This window comes from Periplaneta americana, chromosome 7 (assembly GCF_040183065.1).
Source record: "Periplaneta americana isolate PAMFEO1 chromosome 7, P.americana_PAMFEO1_priV1, whole genome shotgun sequence".
Taxonomy (NCBI): Eukaryota; Metazoa; Arthropoda; class Insecta; order Blattodea; family Blattidae; genus Periplaneta; species Periplaneta americana.
This window is the reverse complement of record NC_091123.1, coordinates 34853818-34877423: the sequence shown is the minus strand read 5'-3', so window position 1 is coordinate 34877423 and position 23606 is coordinate 34853818. Positions and strand designations below refer to the sequence as shown.

General features: G+C 33.6%; 1 long non-coding RNA gene across 1 annotated transcript in view; it reads left to right on the top strand.

Moving 5' to 3' along the window:
• LOC138702691 (uncharacterized) overlaps positions 1 to 23606 on the top strand; it is a 268287-nt gene that overhangs the window by 24787 nt on the left and 219894 nt on the right. The window contains exon 2 of the long non-coding RNA XR_011332860.1: positions 12739 to 12818. This is a non-coding gene — a long non-coding RNA (uncharacterized lncRNA). The remainder of the gene's footprint in view (positions 1 to 12738; positions 12819 to 23606) is intronic.

The window sequence follows — 23606 nt, the reverse complement described above, 5'->3', positions numbered from 1 at the left end:
GAGCTTTTTTAATTTCCGAGAATTGAAAGAAAACATACCGCTCGTGTATCGTACATTATTTTGTGCGAAAATCGTTTATTACATACCTGAAAGAGGAATTTCTAATATGTCACTAATTTTCAATGAAATCTCCATCTTTGTTTCTGTTCAATGACGCCAAATTTGGAAAACAAAAATGTCAATCTTCAACATTGTTGCTTTAAAATGTTTTCTGTGTTTACTATACTCCAGCAGGCCGTGATATACGTCTGTCTTTTTTCCCCCCCAGTCTATACAGTAAATGCGAACTTAAACAAATGGTAAGGTTATGTAATGATTTAGAGTTTACTTAATTTTTGCAAATATTTAAAAACAATTATTAACAGTGCAATTTAGGTGAAATTGCAGTGGTAAGTTTCCAATTTATAATTATTACTATATTGAACGTCCCTAAAAATAATATGTTAAAAGCCTAAAGCAGTAAAATCAATATGTCACTTAGGCGGTAAGAAGAGGGAAATTGTTATGTGTGTTTGGTTGGGAATACTGAATGTGGAATTTTAGACTTACCGCAGATTGGTTTTGTGCGGAAACCAAGCAAATACGCACGATCTCGCACAAACTAATGTTTAGTACGTGTAACGAAGAAAGAAATGAACAATAAATTAACAATATCACAACCTAAAATCAACTGTCTTCAGAAAGTCTCTGCGACAGAGTTTCAAAATCAGGAATTATGTCACTTACAGCCAGTCGTAGTTGATCACGAAGGTATTTGTCTGTCAGTCGTGATCTAAATTTGGTTTTTACTATTTTAATTGTTGGAAATGATTTTTCGCAAACGTAAGTTGTAGCGAACATGGCTTCAACAGAGCAAGCGAAAGAACGAAGCTTCGGATATTTATTTTTTAGCAAAGATTTGAAAGTTCAACATTTGTCAAGTCCTTACATCTAGCTTTCATTTGACATCATATAGTAAATCATTGAGTTCAAATTGAAGAGCTAACCGCATTATTCGTACATCTGCTGAAAAAGGGTCGACGTACAGAGATGATGATGATGGTGATGATGATGATAACACTTAACCTTTTAATGTTTCATCAGTAACATGTAGTATAATGCCGTTTTATGTTATACAACCGTTTTCCTCGTAATACTTGTGAACAAATCATACATTTAATATTCTCATCATAATGACAGCAAAAAATGCGTCCTCCCATCCTACTTGGAACTTTCGTATATGGTTTCGAGAGAGACATATCCCACTCGCAGGTCAGAGACAAATGCAAATGGAACGGAGTTTGACTCCAGTGAGTGAGAGGGTGGGGGTTGGCGGAGGTTAGAAGCAAGCGAAATGCACAGCTATCACTGCGAGCCACAATGTCTCGCGATTCACGTTCTCGCCACGGCTGTTTTAAAGGAATAGATGTAATCTTGTTATATGTAGAACTTGATTAAACGACCACAACCTTCACACTTTTCGTAGATTTCGAGAAAGCCAATGAATTTATAGGTACCAGTAAAGAAATTATAGGAGACAATATAGTTAACAGAAATAATTAAGAAACTTATAAAATAATTAAATACCAATTTCTAATCCAAAATTATGTTTCATGTAGTTTTCTCGAGGAGTTCTTCGATTTAAAATGCTTCGCCAAAGATATTATTACCAACATTATTCAAAATATGTTGAGAAGCCGTTCTTCCAAAGTGGAAGAAGAAATGCGTAAATATGGATTATTTTTTCTTCATTCTTGTATACACTCTTTTAATACTTATATAATCACTGATTAACTGTTAAGTTATTTAAATTAATAAGTAACGACTTCACTGTGTTGTAGCCTATCGTTATAGGCTATTCGGTATCCCGTGAAATGTACCTGCGCGTCAAGGGAATAAAAATGTGGACTGAGAAGAGTCTCTCCCTCGCTACTCTTCTACTCGTAGCGAGCGAGCTCACTTACCCCCACCACAAAATTCTTAATTATATGCTATGGCACACACAAGCTTTTAGTTTCACGAGATAACGAATGACCGATAACATTGTAAATAATGATGTTATTGTACCTGATCGACTAGTTTCAATCTTACTTTTATCATCTGCTGAATTTGGGTTTTCTATAGCATGCGATACTGATGTTTTTTTTTTTTTTTTTTTTTTTTACGAAACAAGTGGGAAAATGGTTTAATTTCTAGATGGAAGGTAGTTTTGAATATGAAGAATTCATATAAGACGTCACTTGACTTGAAAATACATTAGGAACAAACAACTTAAAGCCCTAGTTCAGAGTAGATAAATTATTAAATACATGTGCAACGTCACGCATGTCGCAATGCGAAAGGACAGGGAACCTTTCAATTTGCAGATTCAGAATTCACGGCGTCTCTCCTGGCGGTCTTCACCTGCCTTGTCATCGAACAACAGATGATAGAGTCTTCTCGACTCCTTCTGTACTGCGAAATGACAGTTCATTTCAATATGCAGATCTAAACCAGCTATCTCCTCGTCCCGTCACGTGATCATTCTGATCACATTTCTATCCCCATCGCGTATGTGGTACCTTAGAGGTTCCGTCCACTTTCGGTTTTCCCCTTCAAAATTTTCTAGAGCTCCTTCAGTGGAGCAGCGTAACCCGGAGTGAGACTAGTGGCCAACATGCTTGGAGCTTACATATTTAGTTTCTTACAGCCCCCAACCCCTTGCAAGGACGCGTTTTGCTTACCTTTTAAATTTTTTCCTCCATATTCTCCTCTCTTTTTCGATTTTCGAAAATACATTAGAAAATAGCTAAAAATTATAAAGATGTGATATGTGTAGGCAACTTAGAAGTGATTATTTAACATGTGCCCCTAGTTTGAAATTGTTTATAATAATAATAATAATAATAATAATAATAATAATAATAATAATAGCCTAATGTGTCCCTTGAAGAGTAAAGGTCTCCTGCTAGAGGGTAGCTCTGTTTCACTAACGCGGTGAGCTACTCCGCGTTAGGTTATGTCTAGTGTTTCTTTGTCTGGTTGGAGTTGATTTCGCTGTCATTTTGATTAGTTTGATTTCACTAACACTTTTATTATATTGAATGCACTTTCACTGAGTCAACTTGGGATGTTGTTTGTGGCTGACACTGTCTTCATTTGTAGTCGACTTCCAATTGTTCTCCATGTTCCCCTGCTTCTTGCTATTCTGGACCATTGCTGGCCTGCTTGTGTTGTGTAGAAGTCTGCCCATCTCTTCCTTGGTCTGCCTCTGTGCCGGTCTCCTGTGCGCGGGTCCCACATGGTGGCTCTGTATGTCCATCTTTCGTCTTTCATCCGTGCGATGTGGCCTCCCCACTTCCACTTCAGTTTGTTTGCTGTTTATAATACCATTACCTTATTCTTGACATTCAAGTGTAAAAGAATATTACAGATAAAGAATGAACTATTCAGGAGTAACATTTCTTTAATTAGCTAGTATTCTGAAGCTAAAAATGTGTTGTGAATTCCATAATTGCTTCGTACAGAATTTTTTTTTCGATTTTTAACTACAAAATTATATTTTCTTACGCATTTATCACAACAATTATTATTACAAATCACGCCACTCTTATAAATTCTTCAAGACTGTACATTAGGATACATAATTAAACTGTAAACAATTAAGTTCCTAAAATCGTATAATTTGTAACAATTTTTGCGATAAGTGCGTAGGAATGATGTCATTTTTAGTTAAAAATTGAAAAACAAAATCTGTACAAAGCAACTGACAACACATTTTTAGCTTCCGAAGAGTAGCCAATTAAAGAAATGATATTTCTAAATAGTTACTTCTCAATTTATTTTGCAATAATTTTTTATCCTTAAAACTAAAGAAAAAAAGGTATTTTAAAAACAACTTCAAATTAATATAATTTTGAAAATATTGATATTAGGACAAATGTTTATATGACATTTTTTCCTCGGAATGTCTTCGGAAATAACCTCCTTAAGTGACGGTAAATCCTAGTGAATCACCTTGTATAATGCTAAAAGTAACAAAAATTATTTCGGTGTGAAAGAGTAACTATGATGACATTACTTTTCGAATGCCCCAGTGTTACCCATCAGTTACTTTCTGCAATGAAAAGCTTACCATTCAATATAAGTAACCGATGGCAACGGGAATAATTTTTGTCTCCGTCAGAGGTCTGCATCGGACGTTTTCGCTCGAGCGCCAAGTAGTTCATAGCATAATCCGATAGATAGCGCACATGCATGATGTCACGAGCGATAAATCCTCCAACGGTATAAACCGAACGTTAGACATTCGTTCTTGTTACAGTGATGAACCGTGTAGTAACATCATAGATGTTTATCATTTCAAAACTTTGCAGTTTTTAACTAACCTCTCCATAGTACAACTACAAAACTTGCTTTAAAATGTAATACAGGGACATCACTTTATTTTTACCAACATTTTTAACACTAACCTGGCTATACTCGGAAACACTGTTTCCCCCTTCCATTACAGGAGTTTGATGTTACTAGTGCAATATGTAAACAAATCATTTTACTAGGTATAGGAGGAGAGAAAAGTAGTGTATCCATTTATGTTGTAGGGAAATACGATATTACGATTTTCAGTTTGATCATCACTTTTACGGAATTTATCAAAATGCAGTAGAGTAGTAACTTTTTTTTTTTTTCAAAAACTCAACTTTTCAGGCGGCTATGTTCGTTATGTAATGTCTACTTTATTTAGCATATTAATTATTGATGTTATCATACAATATAGAGAGTGTTTTTAAATTGAGGGGGTCATAAGTAAAGGGCTGTAAGTGCACTTAAGTTACTTTTGAGAAAATGGGGTTTAAATATTTAAGCTTTCGTAAAATCGGTGAAATTTTTTATTTAAATTTTAATGTGTGATGCGATTAAAATATCCCTTTGCCACTAAAATGTTAGATACTTTAGCTTACACTGGATGCACTTACCTCATGTTATTACAAATGTCACTAGCATTCCTTTGCTTCTAGCCACCTCAATTCAAAAAAAGCTAATCTGAATTTTTAAACAAGTTGCTGAAAATGGTTGCCGTTCATTACAATGCAGGCTTCAATTCAGTACGCATATTATTAAAAACATTTTGAAGCATATTCTCTGAAATTGAGTTTATCGTTTCTTGGATATAATTTTTTAGTACGATATTATTAATATAGGTTCTTTCTTCTATAGAAAACGCAATCATATTTATGAAACACACTATACACTGCAGTGTTTACTTCACTGCTTGAAGACTTCGAATGCAACAGCGGCCGTAAGTTTGTGTGTCTGACGGGAGCAAGGACATTGGTGAAGGGGTGAGAGTGAAGTACATACAGAAATGCAGGTACAATAAAACAGCAAGTAAAAATAAAATGATGTCCCTGTATAAATGTTGTACGTAAATGCTTTTTTTTTTTCTTTCCACACAGGAGTGATTTCGTTTTTGCCACATCTGATAGATGTTATTGGATGTAAATGTAATTATTATAAACGGAGAACACAGTCACGATAATGCAAGAACTGTATCAAGTTTTCTAGTAATAATAATAATAATAATAATAATAATAATAATAATAATAATAATCTCTGCTATATCAATAATATTTTGTAAAACGTTTCTACATTGTCGCAGTATATAGGCGGAACACTATGTATAGACCTATCATATTATATATGTGGTAAATCAAATTTATTATCATCCAGTCTGCTGTCAAAAAATCTTAAAGATAGAATTTATAAAACAGTTATATTACCGGTTGTTCTTTATGGTTGTGAAACTTGGACTCTCACTTTGAGAGAGGAACATAGGTTAAGGATGTTTGAGAATAAGGTGCTTAGGAAAATATTTGGGGCTAAGAGGGATGAAGTTACAGGAGAATGGAGAAAGTTACACAACACAGAACTGCACGCATTGTATTCTTCACCTGACATAATTAGGAACATAAAATCCAGACGTTTGAGATGGGCAGGCTATGTAGCACGTATGGGCGAATCCAGAAATGCATATAGAGTGTTAGTTGGGAGGCCAGAGGGAAAAAGACCTTTGGGAAGGCCGAGACGTAGATGGGAGGATAATATTAAAATGGATTTGAGGGAGGCGGGATATGATGATAGAGAATGGATTAATCTTGCTCAGGATAGGGACCAATGGCAGGCTTATGTGAGGGCGGCAATGAACCTCCGGGTTCCTTAAAAGCCAGTAAGTAAGTAAGTAAGTAAGGTAAATCAAATATTGAATAATTATTAATTAGCAATAATAACTCTACTGTGTATCGAAGTTTTTCATACTATTTTATTTATAACTTCATGTTCCTATTTTGGTACCTTCCATTGACTGTTCCATTAAACGTTTGTCATAAACGCAGAAAATAAAACCTTATTTTTACGGTGTGAGCAACACATATGTGTATCTTATCTGTCGCCTTCCATACAAGATAAGACATGTCGGTGAGATGACCTTGTACTGTGCTTCTATTTATTACGAGCGTATCACGACCGATCGTATCTCACTCGAGGATGCGACACTCGACCGAGTTCAAGCGAGCGATTTAACTCCAATGCAGCACTCTGGTCTTCGCCTTGTGTCGTAATAGATAACTAGAGTCTTTTATTTTCTTTATGAATCCATACAAGCTTCACTCCATGATTGTCATCCAGAGCATGTGAGGTCTAATGGTTTGTAGGAAATAAAACGCCAGCCGCAAGGAAACGAAAACAAGAAGACAATACAGAGCATCAAATTACTCAACCAATAAAAAAAAATCTTAGAAACAAGAAATGGAGATCGTTGGAAAAACGCAAGAAGCGGAGCAAAGAGAATAGGATAGAATCAGGAAGTCAGAACAGGAGAATGGACCAAGGGATATAATATATTTCTTGCGTGAAAAGAAAAAGGGGGTGGAATCAGAGCTGTGGCCAAGTAAAGGGGGTTTGATGGGGTGGGGGTGGGTTAAGTGATGGATTGTCTTGACTGCAGCCCCAAGCCAGCGGGGAAGATGGAGTGACGGCGCGCTGCACAGGCAAAGCTAGATAATTAAAGATGAACGAAGTAATCCATCGCGCCTTTTCCATTTAGTCCTAAATCTCTGTACAAACTGGAGCAACAATACCATCGCAGTTGATATTTACAAGTTAACTTCTCTTGTACTGAATCAGCTGCTTTCACTTCTAAGGACCAAACCTCACGTAACTAATACTTAGGGCCGATTGTATAAACCATTTGAGTAGCTTAATATCAAAGACGGACATCTGTCATCTCCATAGTTTTGATCTAGAGGCAATTTTTTTAATTCACAGTGTTTTTTGTAATATTTAACACAATTTATTTTATAAATATAGTGTTAGAATTTGCATATGGTTTCACTATAACTGGAAAGAGCATGAAAAATTGTATAAAAAACCACAGCTAACTAAATTTCGATTGAGGTTAGATATCCGTCTTTGATATTAAACTACTCATTTAATCCTCACTAATATTAACAGTGGACAAGACAATCAACCGCAATCTCAAGTTCGAGGCACTAGAGACATGTATAATCCCAGTTTTGCTATACGGCTGCCAAACGTGGACATTAACCGAGAGCCAACGCTCAAGTATACAAACATGCCAGAAGAAGATGCAAAGAAAAATACTGGGCATTACGCTACGAGACAGAATGACTAACGAAACATTACAAAGACTGACGAACACTACTGACGCAGCAGAACGAGCCACGGCAACGAAGTGGACCTGGGGGGGGGGGGACATGTAGCGAGACTACACCAGGCAAGATGGACCCATGCAGTCACGATGTGGGACACCTACGTCGGAAAGAGAGGACAGGGAAGACCACGGCTCAGATGGTCTGACATGTTTACCAAAGAGGCGGGGAAACAATGGTCGAGGACAGCAAAGAACAGAGTTTTGTGGAAAGAACTAGGGAAGGTCATTGTAAATAGATAACGTAACCAGTGTTAAGATATTGTAAATATCAAAGTCAGTATTAGTGAAAGTGTAAGATAAGTTTTGTAAATAGTTAAGTCAGTGTTGAGAAAGTGCCAGGTAAATAGTGTTAATAGCAATCAGTGTTTGTCAAAGTGCCAGTGTCAGTATAATGTGTGTAATACAAGAAAAAATGAACAAAGAACAGAGTGCTGAGACTGGTTAAAGTCTAATAGAATTATTAACCATATTACAAAAGTAGTGTACACGACAAGCTCGCCTGGATTGGCTCACCAAGCGAGTACACTTGAGCCATCCCTGTCGAAGGGGGTTCTAAAACATGGGACATCATGGCTAACATTCATTCATTCATTCAACATTCATTCAATATTAACAGCATCAAAATGATAATAGAAGAAAAAGTACTGATTCAATATGAAAAACCTATCAGATTACCAGGAAACAATTGGCATTCATACGGTCCTCCCCGTAGATTAAAAACTCAAAAAAGTTTCATATCCATGGTTCAAGAATTAAAACAGAAAATCAACGTCCCGAATTTAAAAGAAAACCTACAAATTAAATCAAACCCTTTGACACTATTAAATATAGAGTATAATCTAAATTTAACAGAAGAAATACTGAAATCAGAAGTAGACACTGAAATAATGAAACAATTGTCTTTAGAGACAATTAATATGAGGTACCCTCCACAAAATTGGCTTCATTTATACACCGATGGATCCTTGATCTCCAGGGAACAAGGTGCAGGTCCAGGTGTTACGTGCTGTCTCTTCTCACTTTATAGATCTCTTGGATATGGAACAACAAGTTTTAATGGAGAAATCACTGCAATAAGTGAAAGTCTCAGGAATCTTCTCTGCCACATCAATAAATTTAAAAATGCAGTTATATTGTCAGACTCCAAAGCAGCTATTCTATCAATCGTCTCTAAACACACACCTTCATCTCAAATAGCAGAAATAAATGAAATGCTCTCTTAACTAATAACACTCAATAAAAGAATTGTATTCCAATGGATACCATCCCATTGTGGAATCCTGGGAAACGAGAATGCGGATGTTTTAGCAAAGAAGGGCAGCACTGCTACTTACAGACCTGTTACTAAATCTTCGTATTACTCTGTGAAGAGATTTATTAAATCTACATACTTAGACTTCAACAAACAAAATTTGATAACACAATCTCAAGGGAAAAAATGGAACTCTCTGCATCATAATCCACAGTTGATTCCCGATTTACCACGCAAATCGTCTGTAGCTGCATTTAGATTGGCAACAGGCCATGACTGTTTGGCCAAGCATCTGCATAGAATTGGAATATATCAGTCTCCTAACTGTCCATTGTGCAACTCAAATCAAGAAATGGATTCAGAACATCTCAAAATCTGTGCGTCAGTGGCTAACCATGACAATATCTTTGAAAAATATTGGAGTGCAAGAGGTCAAATGACTTTATTGTCAAATGCCTGGCATTAGAAAACAACAACAACATAAACCATTTAATCTTAGATCAGAGGTTAATTGATCCTCGTTCTAGCTGAACTTGGAATTTTGTGTTGTATGAAGTTTAATCTGAGATTAATTTGTCTTAAACTAAAGTCAACTTTGACTTTGTCTCCGATTAAGTTAGATGAACCAAGTTCAGTTATTCCTTTTCTGTTTGAAATATAGGCCTACGAGTGGCAGATTGTGCAAAAAGAATAACCATTATTAATATTAATAGATATAGTAGGTACATTTATATATATATATATATATTTTTTTTCAATTTCTTGCCTTAATACACAAACATTCTTATACTGTATTTTATAAGGCTTTAGCATGTTCAGCAGTATCAAATAACAGAACCTATAATTATATTATCTTTATAACAAGCATTAATTATTAATGGATATGATAGATACATTCATAAATTTTCAATTTACTGTATTACTAAACGAAAATTGTCGTTTTATAAAGTTTTATTATGTTTAGCAGTATCAAACACCATAAGATGATAACAATTTGGAGAACGGTCAACCTTCTTCTTATTGTCTGCCATTATTTACAATGCACAAAACAAACCAGTGTCTCCGACAGAGTGTACGGAAATACACCAAAAAGTATTTGGAAAGTCGCTAGATTTCTCATTATCTACAAAGAAAGATTCAATTACGTCATTATGGGGTGCTAAAAAGGTCGCTAAATCCCTATTTAAGCAATATAAAAGTTAAAAGAAATTGTCGTTGGAAAAGAGTTAAAGTCGCTAGATTGGCAACACTGAAAAAACCTATACAACATGGCCCGCGCATTACATACTTCACCTGTTTATGCGATGTTGCCAAATCCTTTTCACGTGAACTTGGATTTCATTTGAACCAAGGTAATTTGATCTCAGAAAAGTTTTATACAATAGAAGAAGTGTCTGAACTCGGTTCACTTACCGAACTTCGATCAAAGTTGATCTTTAGTCAGGGAGTTTTATACAATTGGGCCTTAAAGATATAATGTAATATTTTTTCAAGACTTTTTCATGCAAAGCAATTTAGAAAAATGCTTAAAGTTTTTTTTTTTTATTATTTTATTACACTCAATTTGTAATATTCTTCCCTAACTTTTCCCCCTTAACTATTTGTACTAACTGAATTACTTATATTGCATTCAGAGGGAAAGAAATTGACCACCCTACCCCATTATCTCCTGGCTTAATTATCTCATAAGTGGTGCCTTATTGCTATCACTTGTGAGGTTCAGACCTGTCTTAGGACAGTTGACTAAACAACAATATTGTATTCAAATCTATAAATCTGCCGCTGGAAATCAGTCTTAGTCCTCAGTTGTTTAAAATTAGGTTGTTTAGAAATGTTTTAAATGCACAGAATTAGTTTTTTCAGGTATAATTTTATTTATTTATTATTATTATTATTATTATTATTATTATTATTATTATTATTATTATTTTACATAGTCATTACTCTATTTTTCCATTAACACTAATATCTAGGTAATAGTCATTGTCTCAATGTAACACGTGCTGTGCTGATCATACTAATTCTACTATTCCTTTGGTTGTGAGATTATATTCATATGTATTAATTCTTTTTTAAGTTAATACTTGTATACTAGAATATATTTACCTATTTGTGATTACGTATTTAGTCTTTTTTATTATATATTTTTTATTATTGTTATTTTAAGTTAATACTTGTATACTAGAATATATTTTCCTGTTTGTGATTACGTATTTAGTCTTTTTTATTATATATTTTTTATTATTGTTATTTTAAAGTTAATACTGATTGTATATATGTATTCAATCTCTCTTTTTTACTTAATTATATTTATTATTATTTTTAAGTTAATATTTGTATACTGGTATGTATTTTTCTGTATGTGATTTGATCCTGGTTGAGTGGAAGAGAAGGCCTGATGGCCTTAACTCTGCCAGGGAAAATAAAACTATTATATTATTATTATTATTATTATTATTATTATTATTATTATTATTTCTGCAATGCTTGGGAAAAGTGGCATAAGTCAATTTCCACAAACATTTTTTATTAATTTATTGACAACTTACGGAACATCTGCTCGCTTAGAAAAAGAGACATAAGTATTTCTCCCATTACAATTATTCATACAGAGGAAAATCAAATCGACATAAACCAGTGTGAAAACAGTTTTTCTCATTCTCCTGTAAAATTAACATATTTGACTTGTGCCACTATTCCCGAGCACTACACATTTTATTTCCTTGTACAGTACTGTGGTATTGTTTTCATGTTGTATTGTTTCAATTTTGTTATTATTTTGCACAGATAATATATCAGCAATCGTATTTTTTCTATTCACTTTTTATTAAATTTCACTACTTGCGTATTTTGTGACCTGGTGGGATGTAAGAGAATTTCCTATGGCCTTCACTTCGAAAGTATAAAAGAATAAACAGAATAAAATCGTTTAACTTATCCTCACAATTTTATTTTCGTTTAGAACGAACCCGTTTTTCTAAGTACGCAAAGAAAATAATAATAATAATTTTATAATTTATTTATTTATTTATTTATTTATAGAAATATTTCTGTCACAAAGGTTTGCTCAACCAAAAAATATACTCACATTTCAAATGCTTCCAGTCGTTTCTCCTCACTTCGGAATGTCTATGTTTCTGCTCCATAAAACCACACTCCACACAAAGTACTTCACTAGTCTGTTCCTTAGTTCCTTTTCTAGAAGTCCACAGAAAATACAACTTTTTCTGTTAAAAGCTTCCTTTGCCATTGCTATCTTCCTTTTGATTTCCTGGCAGCAGCTCATGTTACTACTTATAGTACCCTCCAACTATTTGAAGCTGTCTACTTGTTCTACTGTCTCATTTAGAATTCGCACGTTTGTCTTCTTTATTTTTCTTTCGATGACCATGGTCTTCGTCTTGTTTGCAATTATCTTCATCCCATACTGCTCACAGCTGTCATTTAGCTCCAATAGCATGTCCCTAGTATCATCTCCTCTTCTGCCAACGCCTTATCACCAGTAAATCTTACTCACTTTATTCTTTTTCTTCCTACTATCACTCCTCCCATGTTCTAGAAAACAGTTCTTCACCAAATCCTCCAAGTAGATGTTGAACAGGGTAGGTAATAGAGCGCATCCTTGTCGTACCCCCTTCTTCTACTTTCCTCTGACATAATAATAATAATAATAATAATAATAATAATATTAATAATAATAATAATAATGTTAATAAAGAAAGGTCTTTGCCACACACCTCTCATGCTGCCCTTGATACGATATGAATATTCTAACTTCGGATAAATTTGTCTATTTCAGGCTGCTGCGATCCACCCTTGTGATCTGCTCTTCGAGCCTTCTACAACCTACTGAGTCTTCCAACATAGCTCTTCCCTACAGTAAGTTCAAGTTTGCTTTCTAGTGAATATATTCAATTATTACATATTCTCTATAAATAACCTTATTTTTGTGTTATTTTCTTCTACTGGGAAATTGTATCCTTGAATTGAATGCTGTTAACAATGATTGAGACCGCTATAATTTTAAGTAATAATTGTGGCAACACAGCAATAATCGTTGCCTTGCCAATCTCAATAGCTTTCGGAATGAGTTTCGTTATTTTAATTAATAATAGAGGGTCACTTATAATAGATGATGTGGAGTTTCAAAAAGTTACTGAATTTAAATACTTAGGAAGTATAATTAATGAAACAAGTTTATTTGGGAAATAAATTGAACATAGATTCGTTTACGGCAAATAAGTGTTACTACTCCATTCATAAACTGCTTAGTTTCAAACTCCTTTCTAGATTATCAAAATTAAGATGATATAAAACAATAATCCTACCAACTCTCCTATATTGCTGCGAAACTTGGATATTAACAAAAAAAACAAAATCACTTTTGACTTTTGAGAACAAAATCTTGAGGAAGATTTTTGATCCCATTCAAGAAAGTAACACATGGAGAATTTTGAACAACAGGGAACTAAGGGATATTTATAAAGATCCGGACATAATAGCCTTAATAAAAAGTCGAAGACTACGTTGGCTTGGACACGTTCTACGGCGTGATGAAGACTCTCTTCTACGAAAAGCTTTCGACTATTCTCCAAGATGTACGAAACGTATTGGTAGACCTCGTCTCCGTTGGCAGGACCAAGTATATGATAATCTTTCTACAGTGGGAGGACGACAAGAAGATGCAGAGAACAGAGACGAATGGCGATATATCGTGAATGAGGCTAAAAACCTCTTAGGTTTTGAAATGCCTTAAATTGATTGATTGATTGATTGATTGATTGATTGATTGATTGATTGATTGATTGATTGATTGATTGATTGATTGATTGATTGATTGATTGATTGATTGATTGATTGATTGATTGATTGATTGATTGATTGATTGATTGATTGATTGATTGATTGATTGATTGATTGATTGATTGATTATAACACACTATTCTCTTAAATTGACTGAGCATATTGGAAATTAAATCAATGGCTTTCCCAAAACCTACTATGTAATGTTTCATATAAAACAATTTTTATCTCGAAAAGAAAACAAAAACAAACAAAACTGTATTAAATTTTTTGTTTGAAATATCTCAAAGAATACTCCCCTGAAATTAATGACATTGCTTACGGTTCATTCTGTATATAAGTTATTAATAATCTACATGCGAAGTTTACGTGCATACATATACACATAAAGATAAAGATAAAGATAAAGATAAAGATAGCCTATTGTGTCCCATGAAGGGCAAAGGCCTCCTTAAATAAGGGAAAGCTCTATTTGCCTAACGTGATGAGCTAGTTCACGTTAGACGTGATATTTAAGTCTAGGAACTTGAATTTCTTTAGCAATGATTCTCTCACTGCCTTTCACAACTTCCTGTCTATGACAAATGTCCCTCGAGTAGTTTCACTTTCTTCTGTCTCTTGCGACTTTGGACCATTGTTGACCTGCCTGTTCTCTGTCTGCCCATCTGCGCCGAGGTCTGCCTTGAAGTCTCTTTCCTATGCGGCGGTCCCACATGGTAGCTCGGTATGTCCATCTGTCGCCTGGTAGCCTGGCCACGTGTCCACCCCATTTGGATGTAATGGCTGCATGTGTGATGTCCTGTGTATCTGCTAGTTGGTACAGTGTCGCATTTGGGATTTTCTCCTTCAGTGATACAGTACGTCCATAATTTTGCGCATCATTTTCCTTTGACACTTTTGTAGTTTGGTCTTGTGTTTCCCTGTTAGCGACCATGTTTGGCACCCATAAAGTAGTGCAGGATAATCACAGGTCTCCAATGCCTGTATTTTAGTTTTTCTGCTTAAGGTTTAACATATACACATACAAAAAATAAATTAAATCCGAAAAATCTGTAAATGAAACTAAATTAAAAATAATTTGTGAAAAGAGGTGCTCGAAACCAATACATGTAATTTTAGGTTAGTACTGCTTAATGCTTTGTCGGTTTTAGATCTAATATTGTCGGAGATGAGTTCAGCGATCCAGTGGCGAAATGAAATAGCGAGGTTATGTTGGCATACTTGTTTCGTAACGTGCAGTGGCACTGTTTGCCAGAAGCGGGTGTTCTGGCTAGTTTATATGTTCTCTCCCGTAACAATGAATACAGCTGATCCTCGTGTGCGAATTTGCATACGGCTACATTGAAACTCTCAACACATCCCGGATCGCCAATTGAAAACAGCCAATTGCAGAGAGTTGTGACACCAATTTCCTCTGCACCAGCTACTGAATAGCAGAACGTGGGTCATTAATTGGAAGTCTCTATAGAACGCTCTCGAGTTTAATGCAGAAATTTCTTTATCTGTTAATATGCGAACAGTAGTGTTCGTTTGTAGTTGCATTATTACCCTTATTGAATGCCACTCACATCTTTCATAATTGTACATTTCAACGCCCGGAACAAATACAGTAGGTATCACCAGGTAATTAGAAAAAAAGGTCGCGAGAATCGGATGGCAGCATAAGAGGTATGTGAATACATCTAACATTAAAACCATGTACCTTCTCCACTTAATTTTAATGTATTAATTTTCCATAACATTTTCAGTTTGCAGTATACCACACACAATAGCTTTGTGTCAAGTTAGCGTATTTTTATGTAAATTACTAAAAGCTAAAAATGACACCGAGTATACTTGAATGGATACGATGTGTTTTAGAACTGTTTCGAGGCCTTGTTCACAACAATCTCAAATTTGACAGAGGAAAGATGGGTCACAAATACTGGAGAATGAACCTAGTGAAGCGTGTTAGCTATAATTTTGTAAATATATCTAATAGTTGAGACTTTATTTAAACTAGATGTATAATAATTTACAAAATGTCTAAAAAAAATTACAAAATTCTAATGGTTTTCCAAAATGCGCCATAATTTTAAAGATTTCTGACAATTTTTCAAGACGTCTGATAATTTTACAAGTTGTATAAAGCTTTACAATATGTCAGACAGTTCACAAGACTTCTAATAATTTACAAAATGTCTAAAAAAAATACAAGATTCTAATGATTTTTCAAAATGCGCCATAATTTTAAAGATTTTTGACAATTTTTCAAGAATAAATTTATAAGTTGTCTAAAGCTTTACAATATGTCAGACAATTCACAAGACTGCTAATAATTTACAAAATGTCAAAAACAATTTACAAGATTCTAATGATTTTCCAAAATGCACCATAATTTTAAAGATTTCTCACAATTTTTCAAGACGTCTGACAATTTTAAAGTTGTCTAGAGCTTTGCAATATGTCAGACAATTCACAAGACTTCTAATAATTTACAAAATGTCTAAAAAAATTAAAATAATTCTAATTATTTTTCAAAATGCGTCATAATTTTAAAGATTTCTCACAATTTTTCAAGACGTCTGGCAATTTTAAAAGTTGTCTAGAGCTTCACAATAGTCAGACAATTCACAAGACTTCTAATAATTTAAAAAATGTCTAAAAAAAATTAAAAGATTCTAATGATTTTCCAAAATGCGCCATAATTTTAAAGATTTCTGACAGTTTTTCAAGACGTCTGATAATTTTACAAGTTGTCTAAATCTTTACAATATGTCAGACAATTCACAAGACTTCTAATAATTTACAAAATATCAAAAAAATTCAAAAGATTCTAATGATTTTCAAAAATGCTCCATAATTTTAAAAATTTCTGACAATTTTCAGGACGTCTGTCAATTTTGCAATTTGCCTAAAGCTTTGCAATATGTCAGCCAATTCACAAGACTTCTAATAATTTACAAAATGTCTAAAAAAATTTACAATATTCTAATGATTTTTCAAAATGCGCCATAATTTTAAAGATTTCAGACAATTTTTCAAGACGTCTGTCAATTTTATAAGTTGCCTAAAGCTTTACAATATGTCAGACGATTCACAAGACTTCTAATAATTTACAAAATGTCTAAAACAATTTACAAGATTCTAATGATTTTTCAAAATGCGCCATAATTTTAAAGATTTCAGACAATTTTCAAGACGTCTGTCAATCTTGTAAGTTGACTAAAGCTTTACAATATGTCAGACAATTCACAAGACTTCTAATAATATACAAAATGTCTAAAACAATTTACAAGATTCTAATGATTTTTCAAAATGCGCCATAATTTTAAAGATTTCAGACAATTTTCAAGACGTCTGTCAATTATTATTATTATAACTATTTCTTACCAATGTTTATTATTGTCATACTAACATTAGTTATCCAATTTTCATTATTTACTTTCATGTTGTTTTATGATCTAGATATTAATGTAATAACTATGTACGTAAGTAAATGTATTTAATTAGAATTAGAGTCTGGCTGGACGGAAGAGAAGGCCTACTGGCCTTAGCTCTGCCAGATTAAATAAATAAATTATTATTATTATTATTATTATTATTATTATTATTATTATTATTATTATTATTATTAATTTTGTAAGTTGCCTAAAGCTTTACAATATGTCAGACAGTTCATAAGACTTCTAATAATTTACAAAATGTCTAAAACAATTTACAAGATTCTAACGATTTTTCAAAATGCGCCATAATTTTAAAGATTTCTGACAATTTTTCAAGACGTCTGATAATTTTGCAAGTTACCTAAAGCTTTACAATATGTCAGACAATTCACAAGTCTTCTAATAATTTACAAAATGTCTAAAAATTTCACAGGATTAAAAAAATTACAAATTACCTAATAATTTTAAAATTTGTCTAAAATTTTACAAGATGTTCTTACAGTTCTACGAGATGTCCCATAATTTTACAAGATAACTAACAATTTTGCAAGATGCCTAACAATTTTATAAGATATCTAAACTTTTACGAAATTTCTGACAATTTTACAAGATGTTTAACAATATTACAAGTTGTCTAACAATGTTATGAGACGACAAACATTTTTATAAGATAAACAGTTTCAAAATACAACAAAAAATATATGCCAAATATGAATTACCTGTACACTACAAAAATATATTTTAACGTAACTAGTGTTCGGTGTAATATATTAATTTATAACACTGTATAATGCCAAGTTTTCCCTTCATTATGTTACGTTGAACCATTTGATACATCGAATAATTTCAAGGGAAAAATTGTTCCGGGGCCGGGTATCGATCCCGGGACCTCTGGTTGAACGTACCAGCGCTCTACCAACTGAGCTACCCGGGAACTCCACCCGACACCGTCTCAACTTTTCCCTTTATATCCACACAACTCGCGTGGGCTGACAAAACGCCAGAGACCCACATCGAGTGCACATTTGAAATTATTCAAATCTGCTTTACAGGGAGCCTTACCTCAAAGACTAGATTTGGATAATATATACGTCACTGTGTAGGCCTACGTTAACAGAAAGCCACAATTCCAAGTCACACAGAGATTGTGTGCACTCGATGTGGGTCTCTGGCGTTTCGTCAGCCCACGCGAGTCGTGTGGATATAAAGGGAAAAGTTGAGACGGTGTCGGGGGGAGTTCCTGGGTAGCTCAGTTGGTAGAGCGCTGGTACGTTCAACCAGAGGTCCCGGGATCGATACCCGGCCCCGGAACAATTTTTCCCTTGAAATTATTCAAATCTGCTTTACAGGGAGCTTTACCTGAAAGACTAGATTTGCATTTGATACATATTTCGCGAATGTTCCAAATTGGTGAAATTTTATTTGCGTTAACTTCCATATAAACTTTATTTCTTCCATCAAACCTGTGTATTTATTATTCTTCTAATCGTTTTGTCATTATTAGTAGCGCTCACTGCTCTGGCAGGGAATGCAAGTTACCCTCTGAGGAGGCAGTTCGTCTTCGCTCATTACTTAGGTGTAGGGCACAAATGGGTCAGTCACCCGCAGCTGTTATCGATTCTTGGCCTGCAGGAAAGGGGCCGCGAGCGCACGACTTGAAATGCCAGCTGCTTGGAACACGTGTTCCCTCAATCCACTTACACTCATTAATAATGTGAGGCTAATTGTCTCTGCTCCGTACTGTGATCGGCTCAGTTGTAATTCTTTGCTTAATTTTGGTTTGTAAGGTCTGGCTCACACACTGCGAAGAGGGCAGGCACCCCACTGCACTGCTCATATCTGAACATTGGTAATAAATCTTCTTTTCCCTAATACGAAAGACCAATTGCAATATTCGCTACTTCAGCTTAATATCGCTGCACAAAAATTCAGTATGGAAATTTGAAAACTGACTCATGGAATTTCTATAATTGCGTTAAACATTTATGCTGTTCGTGATTGTTATTATTAGCATGGTTGAAATTGTAGGAATGTTTGAGATTCTGAGCAAAATTTTAATATTTTTTTTTAATGAAGTTCAAATGAATGTGATTTTGATGAGTATGCTTAATATAAGGGAACCTACAAAGGAGAACTTGTTTCTGGTACAAAGCACGAACGGTCAGAAGACCCGTGCATTGGATTAGACAAAATTATGATAATATAAAATTTGTATGTATAATATTACTCAATAAATCTATCTATCTATCTATCTATCTATCTATCTATCTATCTATCTATCTATCTATCTATCTATCTATCTATCTATCTATCTATCTATCTATCTATCTATCTATCTATCTATCTATCTATCTATCTATCTATCTATCTATCTATCTATCTATCTATCTATCTATCTATCTATCTATCTATCTATCTATCTATCTATCTATCTATCTATCTATCTATCTATCTATCTATCTATCTATCTATCTATCTATCTATCTATCTATCTATCTATCTATCTATCTATCTATCTATCTATCTATCTAATCTATCTATCTAGTCTAGCTATCTAATCTATCTATCTATCTATCTATCTAATCTACCTACCTAATCTATCCATCTAATCTATCCAATCTATCTATCTAATCTATCTATATCTATCTATCTATCTATCTATCTATCTATCTATCTATCTATCTATCTATCTATCTATCTATCTATCTATCTATCTATCTATCTATCTATCTATCTATCTATCTATCTATCTATCTATCTATCTATCTATCTATCTATCTATCTATCTATCTATCTATCTATCTATCTATCTATCTATCTATCTATCTATCTATCTTATCTATCTATCTAATCTATCTAAGCTATCTGTCTATCTTATCTATCTATCTATATCTATCTATCTATCTTATCTATCTATCTATCATATCTATCTATCTTATCTATCTATCTATCTATCTATCTATCTATCTATCTATCTATCTATCTATCTATCTATCTATCTATCTATCTAATCTATCTATATAATCTATCTTATCTATCTAATCTATCTTATCTATCTATCTATCTATCTATCTATCTATCTATCTATCTATCTATCTATCTATCTATCTATCTTATCTGTCTCTCTGTCTGTCTGTCTGTATAATATAAGAATAGCCAAACAACAGACTGTAGGGCTACATTAAACGGATCTGAATTAATACAATATAAATTGGCAACGTTCATGCATATGAGAACTGGAAAGAGACATTTCGTCTTATAGGTAGACTATAATTTTTTTTTGAAATCTTAAACCATTCCAAGGTGCCGAAGTTAGATATTGGTTATGAAATAATAATAATAGAGGAAGTGTTACAAATATGGAATACCATTTTTTTCTTCGTTTTGGAAGCTACATGTTTTGAATATTGAAAGTAAAATATCGTCCTGTTTATTGCTGAATGTCTCTATGAATAGTACACTTGGCTTAGAAGTTCGTACGACGTTATAAAATGTTAAAAAAATAATAATTTCCTCAGAATCCAGTATATTTTTTTCATAAAACTGAAGTACAAATATGGAACATTATTACCAAGTTGCAAGATTAACAAAATTGCAAAGTCAGAATGGCCTTTGCTAAAGAAAGCACAGAACAAGCATTCAGTATCTTCATTAGAAGGTGTTTTCTCAACGGTAATACTGAATCCAGATTAATCGTGTCTCACGTCTTTTCTCGAGCTTGTTTTATGGCTTCTTGCAATGCCTATTCTTTCCACTATTTTCTAAGTTTGTAGGAAGGTGAGGTTTTTCCTCCTTCTACAGATGCCAACACTAGTAACGAAACAGAAAACCAGGGTGTAAAGATGGAATACTAATAATACTAGCATTGTATATCATATTTGTATCATACTGATGATGTAAGTCATCACCTCAATACATATCATAATTTAAAAACGAAATCTAATAGCAGTGTACATTGCTATGAAAGTAGTATTATCAACAGTAATCTCACTAGAAGTTTTGGTTTATCTAGAGAAAATCAAAACTCGAATGGGATTTAATTGACTATTACACGATTAGAAGAAAGTATATAAAGATTAGAAGTAACGAAGTACTCCAATACAAAAAAATATTAATTTACTTACGAAAATACTGAATTGTCTTCAAATGTATTATTGCACCATCTCAACATTACAAATATTACGCCAGATGGCAGTAGTGTGTTATGATTAACTGTTTTCTCGTTATCAGTTGTGCCAACTATGGAATCTTCATTGAACTCTGTGGACGGTTACTGGTCAAGAAGGCTTTGTTGATTCAGTTTCATTTTTATTAAAACAGTTGCATTCCACTTCAATTATCCCGATCCCAGTAATCAACGTCAATTGACAGATGATTTTCAATAAATCTTAGTATTAAACAATCTCTGATACGTGATTATATCATACAGCAGAAGCTATAACATAACCTATGTGATATAAACAAGTGTTAGAAAATTTTTAATTAGGGATGATGAAATAAACAAGAAAACTTTTAATTAACGATGATGAAAAAAAAATAAACATGAATAATTTTAAAAGCAACAATTATTGAAAATACAATTTTCAAATTTGAATGCTTTAGTGGTTCAGTTGATGTTATACTGGACGTGAACTCTTTGATATACATGGTGTATCCCTCAACTTATTCAGGATTTCCGAATGGTGCTCTTCATTTATTTCAGGGAAGATGCATAGCTCTGACCAGTGATCTTTATTAATTCTTGTTCTTGAATGCCAATGCGAGTCATATTTGAAACTGCTGTGCATCGACTGGAGTGGTTTGTAATTTTCTGTTTTTTTTTTTACGTCCAGACCAGTGCAGTTTGAAATGTTGGCAAACAAAGAAACAAATGCTAGGGTAGTGATAAAAATAAACAAATGCTAGGGATGCGATAAAATTAAACAAACGCTAGGGAGGCTATAAAATTGTGCGATAAGCAGCCATGACTGGTTAAAATACGTCCTTTCGTACCGTTTTATTGTTCAAAAATAGTATGACGTAGTAAAAGTGTATAGTCACCTTCATCTCACTCAGCCTCTAGGCCTATATAGGCCTGTCCATAGCAGTTGATAAAGTGTTGTAAAATAACCAATTAAAAAATATATCATTCGGAGGATGACAAAAGGATCTGAATTGTTGTAAAGCGCAGAAAAATTATATTTAGAAACTACGTGTAGACTTCGTGGCATACATTTTTGTAAACTTTGCTAAGAAAAAGTTTTATGAAGTAAAAAATATCTTAAAAGAAATTCTTGTTTATCTGTTATTCCTCACAGAAACTTTTCCTTGACTCTGATTTTCTTTTCTTTCTGTGGGATAAGGAGAGGTGAAATCTTGCTGTGTACTAGCATAGGCTTATTTGGACTTTCATTTCCTTCATTTTCTTGATCCTTTTCTCGTCTTGACGTCAGGAAAGTAATTTCTGCCTATTAATAATTCAAGTGTAATGACAGCAGCAAAGCCTCCGCGCTACGAATGTTTGCAGGGACCTTCTCTTGTTTAATACAATACAACTTTTATAAGGTTAAATCTTACCTGTCTGAAATATAATCCACAATAACACACCGATGCGCGGCCGGGAAGTGTGTGCTTACACTGCGTTTAATAGACAATGTAACGCAAGGTTTAATCTTGTGGGATATATGTGTGAGCAATTTTTTTAACAAATTATTAATTTACACAAAATAATAAAAGATACTAGAGTGGTTTAGCCAACTTACGCCTTTGAATTCAGTTATACAGGGTGTAACATCTGGAATTTACAGCAGGTCCTATTTCAAGACAAAGTTGTTTGCATTAAGTAAAATGTATTACCGTTATACCTCACAATAAAAATTTGAGCTGGAAAAAATAGTAACGTGTATAAATAATCATGAAAGTACAAAATACTGTTCTTAACTTTGAGAGTCTCGTCCAGTCCTAACGAGCATTCTGACTTGCCTCCAACCCCTCTCTTCCCAATCTTCCAATAGTAAGCTTGGGGAAACTAGAGGTACCAACCCACCAACCAACGTTTCTTTAGAATATGAATGACTGCCCTTTGACTACGAGGTGCCCAGCGACTTTTTAATACTATGTACCTACATAAATAATAAAAGAAAGGAATTTGTAATAAAAGAGAAGTAGAAAAGAGTTTATTTATCTATTTATTCATTCATTTATTATATTTATTTATTTATTTATTTATTTATTTATTTACCTGTTTCTTTTCTTTCTTTGCTTGTTTTGCTTGTTGGCTTGCTTGCTTTTGTAAACTTGCTTGCTTTTTCTTGTTTTCTTCCTTGCTTGCTTTCGCTTGCTTGCTTTTGTTTGTTTGCTTGCTTTCTTCCTTCCTTCATTCCTTCCTTCCTTCTGCTTCCTTGTTGGTGTTTGCTTGCTTTATTGCTTGCTTTTGCTTGTTTTACTTGCGTGCTTGCTT